The sequence below is a fragment of the Haemaphysalis longicornis genome, unplaced genomic scaffold (genome assembly GCF_048455015.1).
Source record: "Haemaphysalis longicornis isolate Haplotype H1 unplaced genomic scaffold, Haemaphysalis longicornis Haplotype H1 scaffold_3, whole genome shotgun sequence".
NCBI classification, from domain to species: domain Eukaryota; kingdom Metazoa; phylum Arthropoda; class Arachnida; order Ixodida; family Ixodidae; genus Haemaphysalis; species Haemaphysalis longicornis.
Genome location: NW_027526335.1, coordinates 235,628,627 through 235,647,097, shown reverse-complemented (window position 1 = coordinate 235,647,097; position 18,471 = coordinate 235,628,627). Strand labels below are relative to the sequence as shown.

General features: G+C 48.6%; 1 long non-coding RNA gene across 1 annotated transcript; it reads left to right on the top strand.

The window, feature by feature from the left end:
* The first annotated feature begins 466 nt into the window (after nt 1-466).
* LOC144176068 (uncharacterized) lies at nt 467-17,895 on the top strand. The gene is made up of 3 exons (XR_013323767.1): nt 467-677; nt 6,349-6,468; nt 7,954-17,895. It is a non-coding gene; the product is annotated as an uncharacterized LOC144176068 (long non-coding RNA).
* The last annotated feature ends 576 nt before the right edge of the window (nt 17,896-18,471 follow it).

Here is an 18,471-nt window from a genome sequence, read left to right as displayed (position 1 = left end):
GATCGAAACCTGGCGCCGCATGCTGTTTCTTTTTTAAATATAGAGGAGCACTGCGGACGCCGCCGCCGCCGCCGCCGGCGGTGGATGGTTTGGGGTCGCTAATAAAGTGCATTCGCACTTAAAACGAATGTCCCATCGCGGGGGCTTACCAGAGCGCGGTCGGAGCACGTCCTTCCTCGGCGGCGGCGCGGCGCGGAGTCAGTAGATAGAGACACGTTATGTTGAGGCATTTAAAAAGACTGAAAAATAAAAGAGCCTCTGCCCGCACCACAAAGTATAGACGGTATTCATTCAAAAGTTTAGCGGGCGATTTTCTTCGCTTGGCCACACTGAAAGCCGCCATGTCTGTGGCCACTGTGCTAGCGCATGCGCTGTGCGCCCACATCTCGAGAAAAAAAAAAACAACGGTGTCCCGTTTGTCGTCTGCCGCATTTCAACTAGAGTGAACTGCACTCTAGTTTCAACCCAATTATCGGTAGTGGCGTCAAGAGATATATTATTAATCGCATTCACATTACGTGGTGGCGCTCTACCTGCCATCGATAACTTCGCATCACCGGAGGATGAAACCGCGGCAGCGAACGGCCGGAACGGCGCGCAAAAGTCCGACACTGCAGTTGGCTGCCGCCGTGGATGCCGACGCAAGTGCACCCGCACCGTATCCACGACTTTGTCTGGTAAGTTCCCTCTAATACATGGTTGATTACAAAAACCGAATAATTTCTTTGGAGAGCTGTTTCACGCGTACGCCGATTTAGCGATGGTAGCGAATGCGAGGCCGCTTCCCGAGCCGTGCTGTAACCCGAGCGCTGACGGATCGCAAGCATCGCAAGCGCCCTTTGAACAAATCCCTCGAGTTTGGCTTCCGTACGGCAACATTTTCTGCATATGCCTTCGGGCGATCGCTTTTCCGCGAGCATACGCGTGACTTATCGCGACGCAGTCGCACGCATACGTGGGCTCTAACGTTTTTACCGCTCTACCTACTCGTGCACGCCCCCGTGCCCCCGTGTGCCAACGTGTTTTCAAATAAATTGGAATGACAACTTAGGCAGGCAGCAATGCGCCACCATCAGCTTCGCAGTCACCAGTCGCGGTCGCACGCTGGATGCCTTGTCGGTTGTTCGTACGAGGGATAAAAAACAGGCGCGCTCTTGTTTTTTATTTAAATCGCGGCAATCACTGACACTGACAATCACTGACATCACTGAGATTTTCTTCAAACTCCAATACCAGAGAAAATCTGCTGTTGCAGTGACCAACCCGTTCCGCTGGTGCCGTGTAGATTCAATGCGCAAGTCTTGACGCAGAAAAATTACTAGGACCCAGATTTCGGAAGTGTAGTGGACGCGCATTTCACGGCGCGCTGAAGGTGCGTTTCTCACGCTCGCTCGGGCGGCGGTTCGCGTTACCGGACCCGCCGGATGTGTGACGCGTGAGCTATCGTGTTCCACGCCTGCGCCGCCGCGCCATCGGGGACCGGGGGGGTTTATTTCTCTTCGCTTAATAAGGCACTTGAGTTCCAGCAACCGGTCTGTGTGGTCGCTTTCATCGTCGCTCGTCAGCCGACGAGACATGGTGTCAGAAGTGGGATAAAGTTAGCGACACATCGATCAGTTATTAATAGCAATCAGTCTAAGGTGCGTAGCCTGCAAAACACGCTATGGCGGATGGAGATCCTTCTATCCAGTTCAGCGGCACCGGGCTTCAACCGCCACCGAAATTCGGTTTTGGGAACCCAAGCTCTTGGAAAGAATGGGTCTACCAGTTCGACGACTATTGCTATGCATCTGGGCTCTACCAAGCGCCGGGAGAAGTACAGGTCAGAACGCTTCTTTACGACATGGGCTCCCAAGACGCCTGCCGCGTTCTCGACACTCTAGCATTGTCCAGCGAAGACTGGAGCTCGCTAGAAGAAGTTCACCGATCACTTCATCCACCCGGTCAACGAGGTCTACGAAAGTGTCCGCTTCCACTGTCGAACCCAGGGCGAAGGCGAGACCATAGACGAGTTCTACACTGCGCTGCGTACACTTGTCAAAAAGTGCAACTACGCCTCAGCGGAAGTGGAAGAACGACTCGTTCGAGACAGGTTCGTCGTGGGTCTCCGGGACTCTAACCTTGTGGACAAACTGTGCCGAACACAAAAGCTTACCCTTGAAGAAGCAAGACTGCAGGCTCGCATCAACGAAGATGCCGTGAAAGCCCGTGCAGCACTGTTCCAAAAAGAGCCGAATTCTGCTCACGTTGTGGCCGAGGCCAAAGTTAAAAAGCGCTTCCAAAAGCCGCGACATGGCTCGGATTCTCAAGGGAGCTCCGGCAAGCGTGTTACGAAGTCCAACACAAGCGACGCTACCACGAGCTGCAGATACTGCGGTCGACCAACGCATCCTCGAGCAGATTGCCCAGCTAGGCAAGCCAAGTGCAAAGGGTGTAATCGGATTGGACACTTCGAAGCAGTCTGCGAAAAGAAAAGCAAGAAGAACATGGGAGCTCTCACACTGCACTCCGTAGCAGCCATCACCAGAGCCAAGTTCGTAAAAGTGGCCGTCAACGGACTACGCTAACTTCAAGGTTGACTCGGGTGCGGAGGTGACAGTGGTACCGGACTCGTTTCCAGGCATACCGAAACAGCTGCAAAAGCCAGAAGGTGAGCTTACGGGCCCAGGAAATTACTCCCTCACCGTTCTCGGAACATTCCAAGCGAAACTGAGCTGGAAAGGCAGGTCTACAGTGCAAACAGTGTATGTTGTGCCTTCGCAAGACCCGCCGCTTCTTGGATTCCCTGCGATACAGGCTCTCGGAGTTATACGGTTCGTGGACAGTGTAACGGATTCTACCGTCACTTTGAAGGACAGTCTCTTCGATGGCTTGGGCGAGCTGCAAGACGAATACGTGATACGTCTCCAACCAGGCGCCAAACCGTTCTCACTCAACGTGCCGAGAAGAGTACCGATTCCGCTTCACAAACCAGTTCGAGAGGAGCTCACCAAGCTCGAATCCCAGGGAGTCATCCAACGGGTGGACCGTCCCACACCATGGTGTTCCGGTATGGTGGCTGTTCCAAAAGCAGGAGGAGGCTACCGAATATGCGTTGACCTCACCCGACTCAACGAAGTCGTGCTTCGGGAGCGTCACATACTACCCTCAGTCGAGAACATCCTGGGACGCCTCGGATCAGCAAAGGTATTCTCTAAGCTCGATGCTACCGCTAGCTTTCACCAGGTGAAGCTTTCAGAAGAAAGTCAAGAACTCACTACGTTCATAACACCAATGGGAAGATTCTGTTTCCAAAGGCTACCTTTTGGAATCTGCTCAGCGCCAGAATATTTTGAGCGACAGATGAGCAGAATTCTGGAAGGCCTCGAAGGAGTTGTGAGCATGATTGACGACATTCTTGTCTTCGGAGCACCGCAGCAAGAGCATGACCAATGTCTCAAGCAGGTGTTATAGCGCTTGGAAGAAGCGGGAATCAAGCTGAACCGCAAGAAATGCACGTTCTCTGCAAACCAAGTCAAGTTTCTTGTAGTCGTGGTTAGCGCACAAGGAATCAGTCCCGATCCAGAAAAGGTCGAGGCCTTGGCCAAGCTACCAACCCCATCGGATGTCAGCGGTGTCCGAAGACTGCTGGGAATGGTGAACCATGTGGGCCGCTTCATTCCTCATCTTTCCGACATCACAGCACCGATCAGGGCATTGCTTCAAAAGAGAAACTCATGGCTTTGGGGACCGTGCCAGCAAGCTGCTTTCGACAAGCTCAAAAGATTGCTCAGTTCAGAGGTTGCATGGCTAAATATGACCCATCGTACCCCACGGTTGTGTCAGCTGACGCAAGCTCATACGGTCTCCGAGCCGTATTGCTTCAAGATCAACCATCGGGAGAACGACGAGCGGTTGCTTACGCCTCACGATCCCTAACGGACACTGAAAGCCGCTACAGTCAAACAGAAAAAGAAGCTTTGGCTGTGACGTGGGCTGTCAAGAGGTTCGACCAGTTTCTGAGGGGCATCGCATTTCAAGTCGAAACGGATCATCGTCCTTTAGTCACACTCCTGGGATCAGCAGAACTCGACATGATTCCGCCCAGAATCCAGCGCTTGCGAATCCGTCTTATGCGCTATCAGTTCACTGTTCTCTACGTCCCTGGCAAGCTGATTGCCACGGCAGACACGCTGTCAAGGGCTCCTATTCAGGGACACGATCCTGAGCGAAGTCAATGGTAGACAGACTTCATCGAGTTATTTATCGGGGAAGTCGTTACAGCAGCTGCCAACCTCATGTCCTGCCGCATGGATGCCTTACGCAAGCACCAAGCGGAAGACGGCATCTGTTCTGGGCTACTCCGCTTCTGTGAGAAAGGATGGCCAGAAAACGTCTCAAAGGTTCCAGTTCATCTAAGGGAGTACTGGAAGGAAAGAGGCAACATCACAGTGTGTGATGGCTTCTTGCTCAAAGATCGCCACATCATTATTCCAAGCCTGATGCGCCGTGAGGTACTTCAGCAAATCCACGAAGGCCACCAGGGCATTGGACGGTGCAAGGCAAGGGCAAGGGACGCAGTATGGTGGCCTACCCTTAACAGCGAAATTGAGCAGCTCGTAACATCGTGTGAGAAATGCGCTCAGACGAGAGTTCAGCGTTCAGAGCCACTAATCGCAACACCGACTCCAAATTTGCCATGGCAGCGTGTAGGCGCCGACTTGTTTGAACTTGATGGAACTCACTACATAATCGTGGTGGACTACTACTCTCGTTTTCCGGAAGTAATCAGCTTGTCGTCGACCACCTCCACAGCTGTCATTGCGGCTGTCAAGAGCACGTTCGCGCGACATGGAATACCTGATGAGTTCGTGTCCGGCAACGGCCCGCAATTTTCGTCACGGGTGTTCGCCGAGTTCGCGCAGACCTACGGATTTCATCTTATCACGAGCAGCTCGGGCTACTCACAGTCAAACGGCGAGGCAGAACACATGGTGCGGACCATGAAGGATCTTTTCACAAAATCCAAGGACCCACACATGGCGCTTCTGGTGTACCGCGACACGCCAGGAGCGAGCGGATACAGCCCGTCGCAGCTCCTAATGGGCCGACGTCTGCAAACGACAGTGCCGAAGATGCCAGACACCCTGCAACCGGAGTGGCCACCACACGACGAAGTTGCAGCTAAGGATAAAGCTTACCGAACAAAACAAAGTCAAGACTTCAACCGTCGTCACGCCGCCCACCAACTCCGCCCACTCGCTGACGGGGAGGATGTGTGGGTGCAGGATATGTCATGCGCAGCAAAGGTGCTCAGCCCAGCAAGAAGACCACGCTCATATGTGGTGGAAACACCGACAGGCATCATTCAGCGCAACCGTCGGCATTTGGTGCCGTTCAACGGTGCAGGCATGCCTGATGGCCTTGCGTCTGACAGTTATTCAAGCGCAGACGAAACACCAGCAGTGACGGTTGAAAGCTCCGCGGATCAAACCCGCCGGATGTGTGACGCGTGAGCTATCGTGTTCCACGCCTGCGCCGCCGCGCCATCGGGGACCGGGGGGGTTTATTTCTCTTCGCTTAATAAAGGCACTTGAGTTCCAGCAACCGGTCGGTGTGGTCGCTTTCATCGTCACTCGTCAGCCGACGAGACAGGAAGTACCTTAATTTGAGGAATGAAAAAAAATTGGGCGTTTTAATTAGTGAACAAAGCGGAGTAACGCTAGTTCCATCTTTGGCTCGTTCCTTTTAACTGCGCTATTTTTACTGTGCACCTTAAAACACCCGGTTATTCCTCCCTCCCCCTCTGTGCTTTTACTACATAGCTGCATTTATTACATGGAATGGCGAGTTGATTTTTAAGCATTGCCTTGGGCACACATGGTATCTAGCAGGTTATTTTATGCACCATTCTTTTTTTAAGCAACCAACCTTCCCAACCGGCAAGCAGACTATTCATATGCTTGCAGGCTCTGTTTTCACCATCCTTGTGTCTGCACATATGTATATTTGTTAAACGTTGCCTGCATACCTTCTAGTCCAGACTTCATATTTGAAAAGCGGCAACTGGCCACAGTTGCCGCTTTTCTAATGGAGGCGAAAAGCAGAAATGCCCATGTTCGAGATTTTGGCACACGTTAAAACATCCCCAAGTGGTCAAAATTAACCTTAGTCCCTCACTACGGTGTGCCCCATTGCCTGTGTAGTGTCAGTGTGTTAAACCTCATAGTCAATCAAAGTGTTCGTACAAACCTTCTACAAAGCAAGCACAAGCCGTTTTCAACTTTATGTGGTCACTGGTGAACTGACTGTTGTAAAACTGTGCATCGCAGCATGTTTAAGTTCACATGTTACTACTCACTCTTGCAGGTCTGAAGCATGAGATCAACCACTGGCTCTCAACAGCCACTCCCCCAGTCCGGCGAAGTCAACGAAAAGCCATCCAGCCACCACTAGGCACACAAGGCTGCAGAAAAAACTTGGCATAGCGTATGCATGTTTCTGGCCTATTTTTGCTTCTCTTAAGAAGGTAAAGTTTATGCAGCCTGTGTTGCTTTTCAGTTTCAGTTGTACAACTTTTTTTTTATGTTGATTATGCATTTTCGTGTTGAAACGTATAAAAATGTGCAGTGCCAAAGGGACACTGCACCTCCAAGGCAAACTTCATTTTAGATTTTTTTATCCTTCACCTCCGTAAATGCTGGCATCATTACAGGAGTACTTGTCGAACGTTTTGATGTGTGGGTGTTTGCGTCTGTCCCGAATGCAAGATGGTGTGCCACGGTCCCTTAAAGGGGCTGGACCTACCCCACTTCTGATAGTGATGAAAAGCATGTCATAGTCTTCACATAAGCTATATTATGGCCAATTCTTTAAATACGTGTGAACATCCACTGCCTGACTACTCTTTATGTCCCAACTTTCAGCCTCTCATCAGTGCTAGTAAACATCCTACGCGAGGCTGACCCCTTTGCTAAGCTGCACAGAAAAAAGGTCAACCCAACAGCTCAGCCATTATCAGCAGCTGACAATCCTTGTGAATCCTCAGGTGCTGTCAAGTGCACAAATAACTCCGCCATGTGCTCACCTTTGTGAGAGAGAAACGAGCCAAGAATGCCTCAGCAACACATCAATGATGGCCTCCCAGATGGCCGATAGGATTCTCCAGGTACAGCGCGGAGGGGTTTTGAACCCCCTCCCCCCAACATTTTACTATGCTGCACATAAGCAAGTGCTAGCATTCATTTTGGCAAGGCTCCTTCCATTCTCCCATACCTCCATACACCCCCAACCCCTAAAAGTATTTCTGGCTGTACCAACAGTTTATGGACTGTGAAGAATGAGCACCCTGGAAAGAACTAAAGGAGGTGTTTCAGGTGTGCATTTGGAGGTTGTCAGGTGACACACTGTTGAGTCGAGTTGATACGTGCAGCATACCACGGTAGCAATGCACCAAGCATGTGTGATCCTGCATTCAAGGCCAGTGTACTGCAGGCGTATTAGTAACTGCACTTGCATTGGGTCAAATTAAACTACGCAGCTGTTGAGAAAAACAATGGGGTGTACTCACGGGAGCAAAACTCTAGATTGATGCAAGCAGCAGCTGAAAGGCATTTCATGCTGCCACATGAATAAGTGCCTCCTGCCAAGAAGACACTGGCTGTACGGCCTAGTTTGACAGTACGATGTTCATTTCGTGCTTGTTGCTTTGGCTACATGTGGCTTCGGCCTTGTTGAAGCGTTTTAGCGATTAGCGGTCAGTAATGCATTGAACGTTTTTTTCTTGACCTCTGATTGGGAGCTTAAGCACGCGACAGGCTTCATTAAAATCAAGTCCTAGCACTTCGGGATTTACACTCTATGCGCAGATTGTGACTATTCGTGAAGGATGAGGACAATAGAAAGGAGCAGTAAAAAATTTTTTAGGGCCTCATCTGGAAGAGTGACCATTTGGGCTCCTTTCCTTGGTTGCAGCAAAGCCAAGGGAATGCGAGCTGTGGACCGGCGACCAAGGACAACTCCACCCGGAGCTGGGATTGTGTGCGCTGGACGTTGCGTCGTCGGCTGTCGAGCACTGAGGGCCAAAACCATCGAGAACTGGCGGCCATATCCATGCCAACAGAATCAACCTAAACAACAAGGTGAGCTGGGCAGCTACGGTCTCCCACGGCAAACACACTCAGAGACACATGGTCCCCCAGAGTCAATACACTCACGGCAGACATTCTGATTCATGCTCAGAAATTAACAAAATCCATCACATGCTTGAGTCCATTATCGTTGGAAAAAAAACAGTTCTAAAAGCAGCCCTAACTGAACTTAAGGGAGTCTACACCACTGTGAACCCCGCCTCTTCCAAAACGTCAGACCAGCATCTCAGGCCATCGTTGACTCCAGCCACAGCAGGTTACCGACCTTGGGGTCCTCAGAAATTGGGTCCGCAGATGCAATGGACAATTCTCCATCTGGCTCTACTCAGTTAAAACACTGGGACAAGAAAATTGGCCTTGGCAAACCCCCCTTGCTTCGGGGTCGGATGATTAGTACGTTACAGAAGGTGTGCTTCAAAATTTTGGAGAACAGATCATGGAAACCCTCGTGCGACATTCAAAGCCATGTTAGTGCAATTTGAGGATAAGATTGGTGCTGAAATCACCGGTCTCAACATTTGCATCACCGGTTCTTTGAGGACGCTGCGTGAAGGGGAATGGGCCCCATAAAATCGACTGCACGTGCGTCTGGCCTCCGTCAGCAGACAGTTCCAAAGTGCTCACCAATCGTCTAAAGGCACATTCCCACTGGCGACTTGGCACATTGCGTGACGTCGCAAGTGATGAGCCAGGCATCGCTTTTTCTCGCTTTGCGAGGGAGGACAAGATCGCTCTAGGACTGAATCCCCTCGTTGCGCCTCGGCAATGCAAAACCGGATAGCCAATCATGGCTAAGGAGTCAGCTGACGTAGCTGCAAAGGAAAGATTTGTTTACATCCAGCATTGCAAACAATGGTGAGCCACTGCTGCCGCACAGGGCTGACTGTGCCTGTCGGGTCAGGGGTCAGGCCGGCAAGGAATTTTTCATGCGCTTCAGTTCTTAGGTCAGTGACTTCAGGGTATGTGTGTACTAATCAACAAACAGTGTAGAACTCATCAGTGTGGAAAGTCTTTTCAAATGGCAAACACGGTGTAGAACTTGGAGCGTTCGGAGGCGTCAAAACTTCTGCGTCTGTGAAAAGAAGTGAAATTTGCCGGCCGGGATGAGAGTATTGTTGCATCGAATTAATTACTAAATGCAAAACATGGCTGACCGGCACGTTTCTCCTAAACGTATGGAGCCCTTCTCGCAACACCTCCAAATTGACCAAGCTTTTTAGAAAACTCTTGAAATTTTCCATTTCGACACATTACTCATGGTCGGTGATTTTAATGCACATCACACTAAGTGGGGATTGCAAGCATGACACCATTAAAAAACGAAAACCTTTGGCTTGATGCCCAACAAGAAGGCCTCACCCTTACCACTGACCATACGCATCCCACTTGTACCGGAAGTAGTGTGAGCAGTGATGAGCAGCAGTGTGAGCAGCCTTGCCTCACTTTTACGGAACACACGTAAAGGAAGACCACTTTACGCAACACATAAGAGAATCTCAGCAGCGACCACCCGGCAACATCAAACGAAGGTCTGGTAGGCCCGCTTATCCTCATTTACTGAGATGCATTTCAAGGGCTCTGAGTGGTGCAGCGGGATTCCTCACACTCGGTGATTGGTCCACATATCTGAGAAATAACTAACATCAAGGCAAAGGCGGATCAACTGGGCCGAGATGCTGAGCAGGCAACTAATTATACATTTGAAGCAGGGAACCAATGCCAGGTTGACTTGCAGCTTCCCCACATGTGGGAGGCCAAGAGTGGTTTGCAACAGCAACTCCGCAAGAACAAAGTCAGTTGCAACGTGTTTTGTCGCCTGGATTGGCTTGACCAACACATTGAAGAATACTCAGTTATTGCGACAAAATTGGCATGCAGCTTGCGATTGCACCGTGAGAAGCAACTACCCAAGACATGAAACGTCGTCTGATGCTTAATCGATCTCGGTAAGAGCCAAGCCATACATTGATGCAACCTAATGGGGAATTCCATTGAGAGAACAGGAGCAGTGGCATCGTGCAGTGAGGAGTAGGTGACAGAACACTTGGGGGCACGCGTGAGCAGGGCCACTGCACCTGCCATGAGTGCGGCACGCACCCGGAGAGCAGGTGGGAGAGGAAAAAACGACGAGGGGAAAACACGGTCCCGACCGGCTGTATGGGCATACATGATAGCATTTATCAGGTTAAATAAGGGCGAGCCGGCTACATTACTTGCAGTAGCAGCAATATGAGGCCTGTCTGCATGATTGGCGAGTGAGGAACAGGCGGTATCACTACGAGGGCGTCTCAAATACGACAAAAACCAGTAACAGAGGCTATTTTGCTCATATGCACCATCTCTCGGGGTGAAGTAGAGGTTAAACTGCCGGCTACTTGTTCTTGTAGTCGTTCGTGCGAATCTCCCCGGTGCCGTTCGTTTTTTTTTTTTCTCTCTCTATCTCTCTCTCTCTCTCTCTTCAGCCTTTAGCGTTTTTGAGAACTGAGAACGAATATTTCAGTAGAAGAAACACCCCCGCCCCACGCAGAATCGTTAAATGATGTACAACCAAAGTGGGAAGCTCCTTCACTGGGTCTGTTTACTGAACAGCACCGTTGATTCTGGGCATGGAGTTCAGTGAGAGTAAAGCCCCTCCTATGGGCAGGGCTGCGGCGGAGGGGCTTTAATTTAGAGCAGCCCAGCGGCAGCGTGGCGGCACGCGCCATGTCGTCGCTCCATGCACCATAATTACCCAATTCTAACGCGCGCCCTTTTTCCGGAAAAATAGGCCGAAAAATCACATGCGCGTTAGCATCGGATTCGAAACCGAAACCGAAACAGCAGAAATTTCGTCCCACCCATCGCCATCACCATGTCAAGATGGCGCTAAAGCTTTTAGCAATGATTTTTCGGACGCAGGAACCATATGCGCCTAGACTTTTCTATCGGCATTCACACAAATCGTCAAATTGTTCCACTTGCGCGCTTGATAACAGCAATGGTAGCAGCGGCTCTCACGCGTTCAAAACGAGCGGTCGGCTGAAGCGTGCGGCTCTGGAGAAGCTCGCGAGATGGGCGTGCGAGGCGTGGGCCACGATCCAATCGACCATGGTTGAATGTTCGTTCAGAAGTGTGGCATCGCGAAGGCTCTTGGCGGCACCGAGGACGAGATGTTCTGGTCAGCGGAAAGCGACGAGGAGTGAGATGAGCGAAATTACTTTGGGGAATAAATCGCCCATTTCTCCCGCATTCGTTTGTCTGGGTTATAAAGTTCCGTGCGCGTTACAAACAGAGGTGCAAGTTTTTTGGTTTTTTTTTGTCAGAAAAATCGGGTGCGCGTTAGAATCGGGGGCGCGTTAGAATTGGATAAGTACGGTAGCTCAGAGATTTCCCGCCGCGCGAACTTTGTCGTGAAAGTTCGCTCCACGTATTCCAGCCTTTAGGCATCCCAGCAATCTCTGCGGGAAAGCATGTGTGAGCAAAGCCGGGCAAGGCACGTGTGGCGGTGTGAAGCATTCGCATGCTCGTAGGGCTCGCTGCCCATTCCACAAAGTTGCAAATGCACGATGGATACTGCCGCGCTCCCCGATACAAGGGAGCAAAACACACACACACACACACACACACACACAAAGGGGAGGATATGACGTTAAAGGTCATGTGACTTCCTTCGTATCGTACTGTGCTCACTCCGACTTTTCAAGCGGGAGCAGATCGAACTGCTCCCAACTGCTCTCAGAGCACCGAAAGTGGTCTCGCACTACCACTGGATGACAGTGCTCCTACTTCTGTTCGACCACTGAAACACGCCTGCTCAGGAGAGAGCACTTTCAGAGTGCTTTTGAGTGCTCCTGCTCTCCCAATGGAATTCGCCATAAGTGTCATTCCCTATCAGTTTGGTAGCACGGACAAAGAACTACTGAAGGTTATTCAGGATCTTCATATTGCATGTGCTGCCAAGGTACTGCCCCCCTACTCGAGCCGGAATAATGCCCTCCTCAACATTACTTCGGGCAAGGTACGCGGCTGCCATTACGGCCCTTTGCACAAAACAAAATGTGCTTTTAGGGAAAACGACATCAGGAACAAATGCTTGTAATCTAGGTTATGACTTTTTGGAAGCCCTCACTCATTAGCTCAATATGTGTTGGGATAGAGGCCACATTCTGAAACAGTGGAAAAGAGCCAAAAATATTTTAATCCCTAAACCTGAAAAAAAGCTTACGATTGAAATTCTCCAGCCATTATCTCTCATTCCATGCATGGGAAAGGTTCTTGAACATGGAGGAAAACTCTTTTTCTGCATACCATGATCAGTTTCAGACGTACACTTTCTACAAAGGTTAAGGCAGCATGAGCTTTAGCTAACAGCCAAACAAGGAGTCGCATTTTAAGCACATTGGACATTAACCTTCCTTGCAGCACGACTTTACAAGTAGCTATTCCAACAATGCGGAGATTGCATCCTCATTCCCCCTCTTCTTGTGAAACGCACCCCAATTACAACGACGAGCGACGATAGGCCAGGGCGCAAGCTCTGCGCAAACGCTAAGTTAAATGTGAGGACGTGGTTTACAGGGACGCAGCCAACTATTTTCGTCTCGACGTAATATTAGTTGCTGTAGTCAATAACCAGGGAAACTCCATTGCCTCTGGCCCTCTTCATACCCCAGTGGTGTATGAAGCAGCAGCCATTGCACTGGCAATGGTGGCCTTCACAAAAATCAGAACAGTAAAAAAAATTCAGGGAAGCTTGCGCTCACGTGCAAGACTTGATCATTGACGGACACAAAGTTGAGTTTTATTGTCGTGGTGCCGTGGTTGACGTCGGCGGGATGGCATTTCATTACCTTACGTTGAGCAACGCCAGAGTGACCTCGTCATTTTGGTCGACGTTTTCTTGTGCCGCCCTGTAAGCATGACTTATCGTCTCTAGCAGATGCTTTGCACGCCGAGCCTGTCGAAGCACACCGGCCTCTTCCTTTCCTCGGCCATGCCAACTATCTGTGGCCTATCCACTATCCGCGACAAACTATGCACACGTATCAAGGCACGCGAGCATGAATGGTGTGCATTTTTTGAGTATTTTAAAAGCTGCGGACACCATACAGAAATGATTTGCTCAACAGCATCGCTGTTAATTAAAACCTCCAAGTCTGCAGTCCTAAATTTCTCCCGAGGGTAGATCTCCGAAGAGGTGTCCGTACCTCTAACTTTTGGCTTCGACCCCGAAAAACGAACCGGCAAGTTCTGGACCGCTAATTCTGGACCACTAATTCTGGATCTAATCTGGACCGCTGCCCTCTTTGGCATGGCCAGGAGTGAATCCACACACAACGCCGCTTGCGGCTTCACCAACCTAGCGCACGTCAATCTGGACGGTGGCTTCATCTCACTTTCAGGCAGGAACAGAGTAGTGTCCTACACGGATATCCCCAACCACTGTCAGCTGACCTGAGCCTGTATCCCTCCCAGGAATCTGTGGTTTAGAGACACCTCCAGACAAATTCGTGTCGGAGCTTAATTGTCTACAGCTACTGTTACCCAGGACAGGTAACAGTAGCTGTCCCCCCACCCCCCCCTGCAGAGTGCCACAGGTGCCAGGAAGGAGCAGGCCTAGCACACATGCTATGTCAGCGTCCTCACACAGCCACACCAAGTTGCAGTGTTAATAGCAGTGGGAGACCGTACTGCACAGCTCCTACTTGGGGAGAGTAGAACAAGGGTAGGAGCAGTAAGCACCCTGGAACTATCATCACATCTGTCTCTGGCCCTCCAACACCTTTCACCATATGAATTGTTCCAATTTTTACTGCCTCATTTGCTCAATTCTTAGTTCCTACCCCATTTTAATAAAAGGTGTATTGAATGTTAAATACTCCAAATCTTTGTGCAACAACCGTAAGTGCATCTATCGCAAGTGCAAGGGGCATGAATAAAAGGGGATGCTTAGAATAAAAAAAAATTACAATGTAGCAGTGAGTGTGAATTTTAGCATGTTTTAGCTATGATGGGCACGTAAACTGCTTTTCAGTGATGCTGTGTGCCAGATACTAAGTTCCCTTCTATGTACACAATGACGAGTTTTTCCCAGCAGAGTCCTGGGTATCGCGTTTACAATAGTGAAAATTCACTATCTGCTACTTATTTTTTTTTGTAGGTCTTTAAGCAAAGCCTGCAAAGCTGTTAGTAGGCAACAGGTTAGTGGGCAACAACAGAAAAAGTTTATTCAGCACACAGTATGTCATTTGTGATGTCACTGCTTAAAATGATATTCGCATTTTCCTCGTGTTAAAAAAATCACAGCAACTGGACAGTATCATACACAGAAAAGTGTTGAAACAGTTCAAAGAAATAGGGATTTAAAGGCATTATACAGACAGGTAATAGTTTTCTGGTAAATACACAAAGTAATGCCACACTCTTAAACTAAAAAGATAATTGAGATTGATGTGATTTCTCTACCATAGCACGTTAATAACAACTGAACAAGACGACGAGCTGCAGGCTTACAAAATTGCTTCACCGATGCAGTTGTTGGAGTCAGAAAAGAAATCTGTAAATACAGGATGTGTTGAGTACAAATGACCATCAATACCAGACATGCCCAGTAAGTGCAGTCTTCTGCTGAATGGCAAACACGCAAAAAAAATGACTTGATACACTTAATTTACAACTAAAAACAAACTGCAAAAAATGTGAGTATAATCAGATTGCAAGGTAAAACTGACAGGACTAAATTCCTTGGCAAGTTGCAGTATTCCAAAATGGTTTTACCAATGCTGCAAATATAACCCGCCGTGGTGTCTCAGTGGCTAAGGCGTTGCGCTGCAAAGCACGAGGTGCAGTCACTTTCATTTCCGAGGGTTGGGGTGGTCGGACCAGCGACAAGCGCCTTACCGAGTCTTGCAGCATCTTAAATAACCTTGTACCAGGTGACACAGTGTTGGCTGACAGAGGATTCACAATAGGTGATGCTGTTGGCACCACTCAGCCAAGCTAGAAATGCCGGCTTTCACTAGGGGGAAATCGCAGTTATCGGCTTGGGACGTCCAAAAAACTCGAAAATTGGCTAATGTCCGCATTCATGTAGAACGGGTGATTGGGCTACTTAGAGGACGATACCGAATCCTGTCAAGCACTATTCCAATTGATCTTGTGACTGTGAAGCACAACGAGAGGCTCACCCAGCTAGACAAAATTGTAGCTGTCTGCGCAGCTCTAGCAAATCTGAGCCAGTCAGTTGTGCCATTCGAATAGGCATTTTCCAGCAAGCTGTGTGCATCAGTTTGGCTGAGACAACAATGTCTAGCAGTTTCCCTTATTGTGTGGAAATAGGTGGGTGAGGCACGCCGTAGTGGAAGGCTCCGGAATAATTTTGGCCACCTGGGGCAAGAAGGGGGGCAAGGGGGGGGGGATCTTTAACGTGCGCCGAAATCTCGCAGACACGGGCGCGTTTTTGCTTTTCGCCTCTGTCAGAAAAGTGGCTGGGAATCGAACCTGCAACGTCCTTGGGCCCAGCAGCACAACACCTTAGCCACACAGAAGAGGATGGAATGGGAATGGCCGCAATGAAATGCCAATACTGGGCAACAGTGAAAAGAGCAGCAGGCATCCAATGCCACTGGTTAGAAGGCGAACATGACCATTAAGACAGCCAGGATGCAACGCATGGTTAGTGTGGTGTGTAACGGGTGTGCAAAAAATGTTGTGTGGTGGGCATCTAAAATCGCCGCAAACCATGTGTACTTATTGGAAGTATGATTGAGGGACTACCCAGCGGTGGGCATAACAGCACAATGCACAGGCTACTGTACCAGGTAGAGCAATTCCTGATGATTGACTTATTGATGCAATTTTTTGTTTCGCTGTAGTATCTAAATGCACAGATGTTTTGGTTTTCATTGTGTGATTTGCAGTTATGTTCTGTCATGAAGATTTTAGCCCTGGTCATCTGTATGAATGCACTCTTCTGTTCAAACAGAACATTATGAGGATTTTGCTCCTGTAGACATGAAAAGCTGTTTCCTGGACTGTTGACCGACGATTTACCTAATTTCTTGGCGGTGAAAGTTTTGATGTGCCGTAATGTGTAAAATAAGCCCTCCGAATTTTCCATAATGTGAAATGCTATTCCACGCAGTGAATGGCAGCACCCATTGCGAGCCTAAAGCAATGGGAGTCTAGATGAAGACATCAAGCCCAATTTTGAACTGTTACGCTCGTGATTTTGATTCCAATGGTTTAGGTAGGTTATTTTTTGTCAGTTGTTACACCACTATCCATTTTATGCTGCTGCTGCTGCTCTAGTAAACATTGTTCAGCTTAGTTCTGTGTCTTCACAAAAAATACAGGGTGTTTGTAGTGCTGCCCAATGTCAGTATTTCTTTCCCTTTTTTGTCCAAGCTGACATTGATGATTGTCGTCGTAGTATGCAAGTTTTTAAGAGTTGTTAATGTTTTGTGCAAAAAAAATTGTGCATCTTAGTTAGTGACATGAGGGGTCTCAACTCACATCAGTGAGCAAGCAAGCCACAGTCAAGAAGTTCAGTCCCACATGGGAAGGTTGCAATGCAAGAAAGGCAGGGGGGAGGGGGGTGTAACAAATTGTCACCTAATGCTGCCGTTCAAACGAAACAAGTCCTTTCCCACACATTGTAAATATGCTTGGTCATTTCTGTATGGAATTTGGTGTCACCATTCGAGAAACATATCAGTACTGATCTCCAGGATGACTAAAATATAGGCACTGATATTTGTTTTACGGTGATCCTTTAATACATCAAAAGGTCAAAAAAAATCAAAAGGTCTGCAGGCCACATGTGGCCCAGGTGTTTCACATCCTTGCTTTAGATTAACTGTGCACAATAGGGCATGGCTATGTGTATCAATCGTAACACAAAGAATGGAAGGTTACAAGTGGAAGCACCCACACACAAAAACCGAATGGAATGGGAAAAAATGGTGTTTCCGTGTTCTAGATGCGGAGTGTCTTATGCTTGGGGGTATGTCACTTGTTGACCGGTGGCGACCGTCCGCACACCATCTGTGCATGCGCTCCTCTCCTCCTTTCCAAACAGCTGCGTACTCTCCTCTCCTCTCCTACCGTCTGCGCGCGCTCCTCCTCCGTTCGCTTCAGCTCTCTCGCGTGCATGCGCGGCTCTTCCTTCATAGTCCTTCATTCACTCTCACCCTATAAATCCAAGGAAAGCGTATATATTCCGGGAAAATGTATGTCTCCAGTTCACTGACGTTGATTTCTGTGTTGCAATTTTTTTTTAATCCATCCCAGTGAAAGCATGTTGCCTGATTGATCCCCGTAATGCGTTTATTGTGTAATATTATTTTACAATAATTCTGCTTTCATGCTCTGTTTTCTTTATGAAGGCTGAACAAATCAGCCTAGGCTGTTTTGCCACAATTAAACTGTTTTGTTCTATATTTCGACACTGTTGATGTCCAGTGAAGCGTCATTTTTTTTTTTACCTCCGCTCTGATATTTTGGCCTAATCAGTAATGAACGATCATCGCAATTGTTCATTATACCGTTATACCGTGTCCATTTGATTTGTGTATAAATCTACATTATATTTCTGCTTATCTCTTCTGAGTGCTCTTGTTTTACCGTTTTTTTATGTATTTTTTAACAAGAGGTCCCCCCACAGTGATAAACTATGGGACCTCTTTCTGTATTCTTTACCAATGTATGTACTGTATTATATGCAATCTTCCTAATAAACTTCAAACTTCTCTCTCGTAGTCTCCTCTCCTAACAGCTGTGAATATAAAGGGGAACTAGCAGAGCGCCCGTTCAGTGCTGCGCTTGCTTCGCTTGACTCCGAGCTTCTTCAGATGAAGTAGGATGGAAGCAACAGTCCCGTCAACGGGTGCACTGACGCAATTAAACATAACGGAAACGCAAACGGAACCCCCTGACACTCCGCATCCTACTCATGGTTCCCTTCGGGGAGATGGGTGTAATTTTTTTTTGTACCCCAGCAAGGCTCCTTGTCTCTGTTTAGCTCGAAGTAGTAGTGCAGAAGTGACAACAAAAGAGAATCGGCAGACTGCATCGGTGCTCCTGTGACCTACTGCAAACTATCACTAATATTTAACTGATGGGTGGTGAACATTGTGAACTGTTGGTTGGGTGGTGTTTTACTGATGTGTAATAAAATGTTTCTTGATAGACATGTTCTCATCATGCCATTTTTAACAGTGTCCCAAGCTGCTGTTAGCAGTTACCCTAGGTGCAAGTAAGACAAGTTAACTTAAGCCTTGCTGCTGATGCCCGGAAACACCAATGTTAAGCTTTGGTGGTGCACAAAGAACATGGGTTGGTAAGCTAGTTGGTATTGCATAAT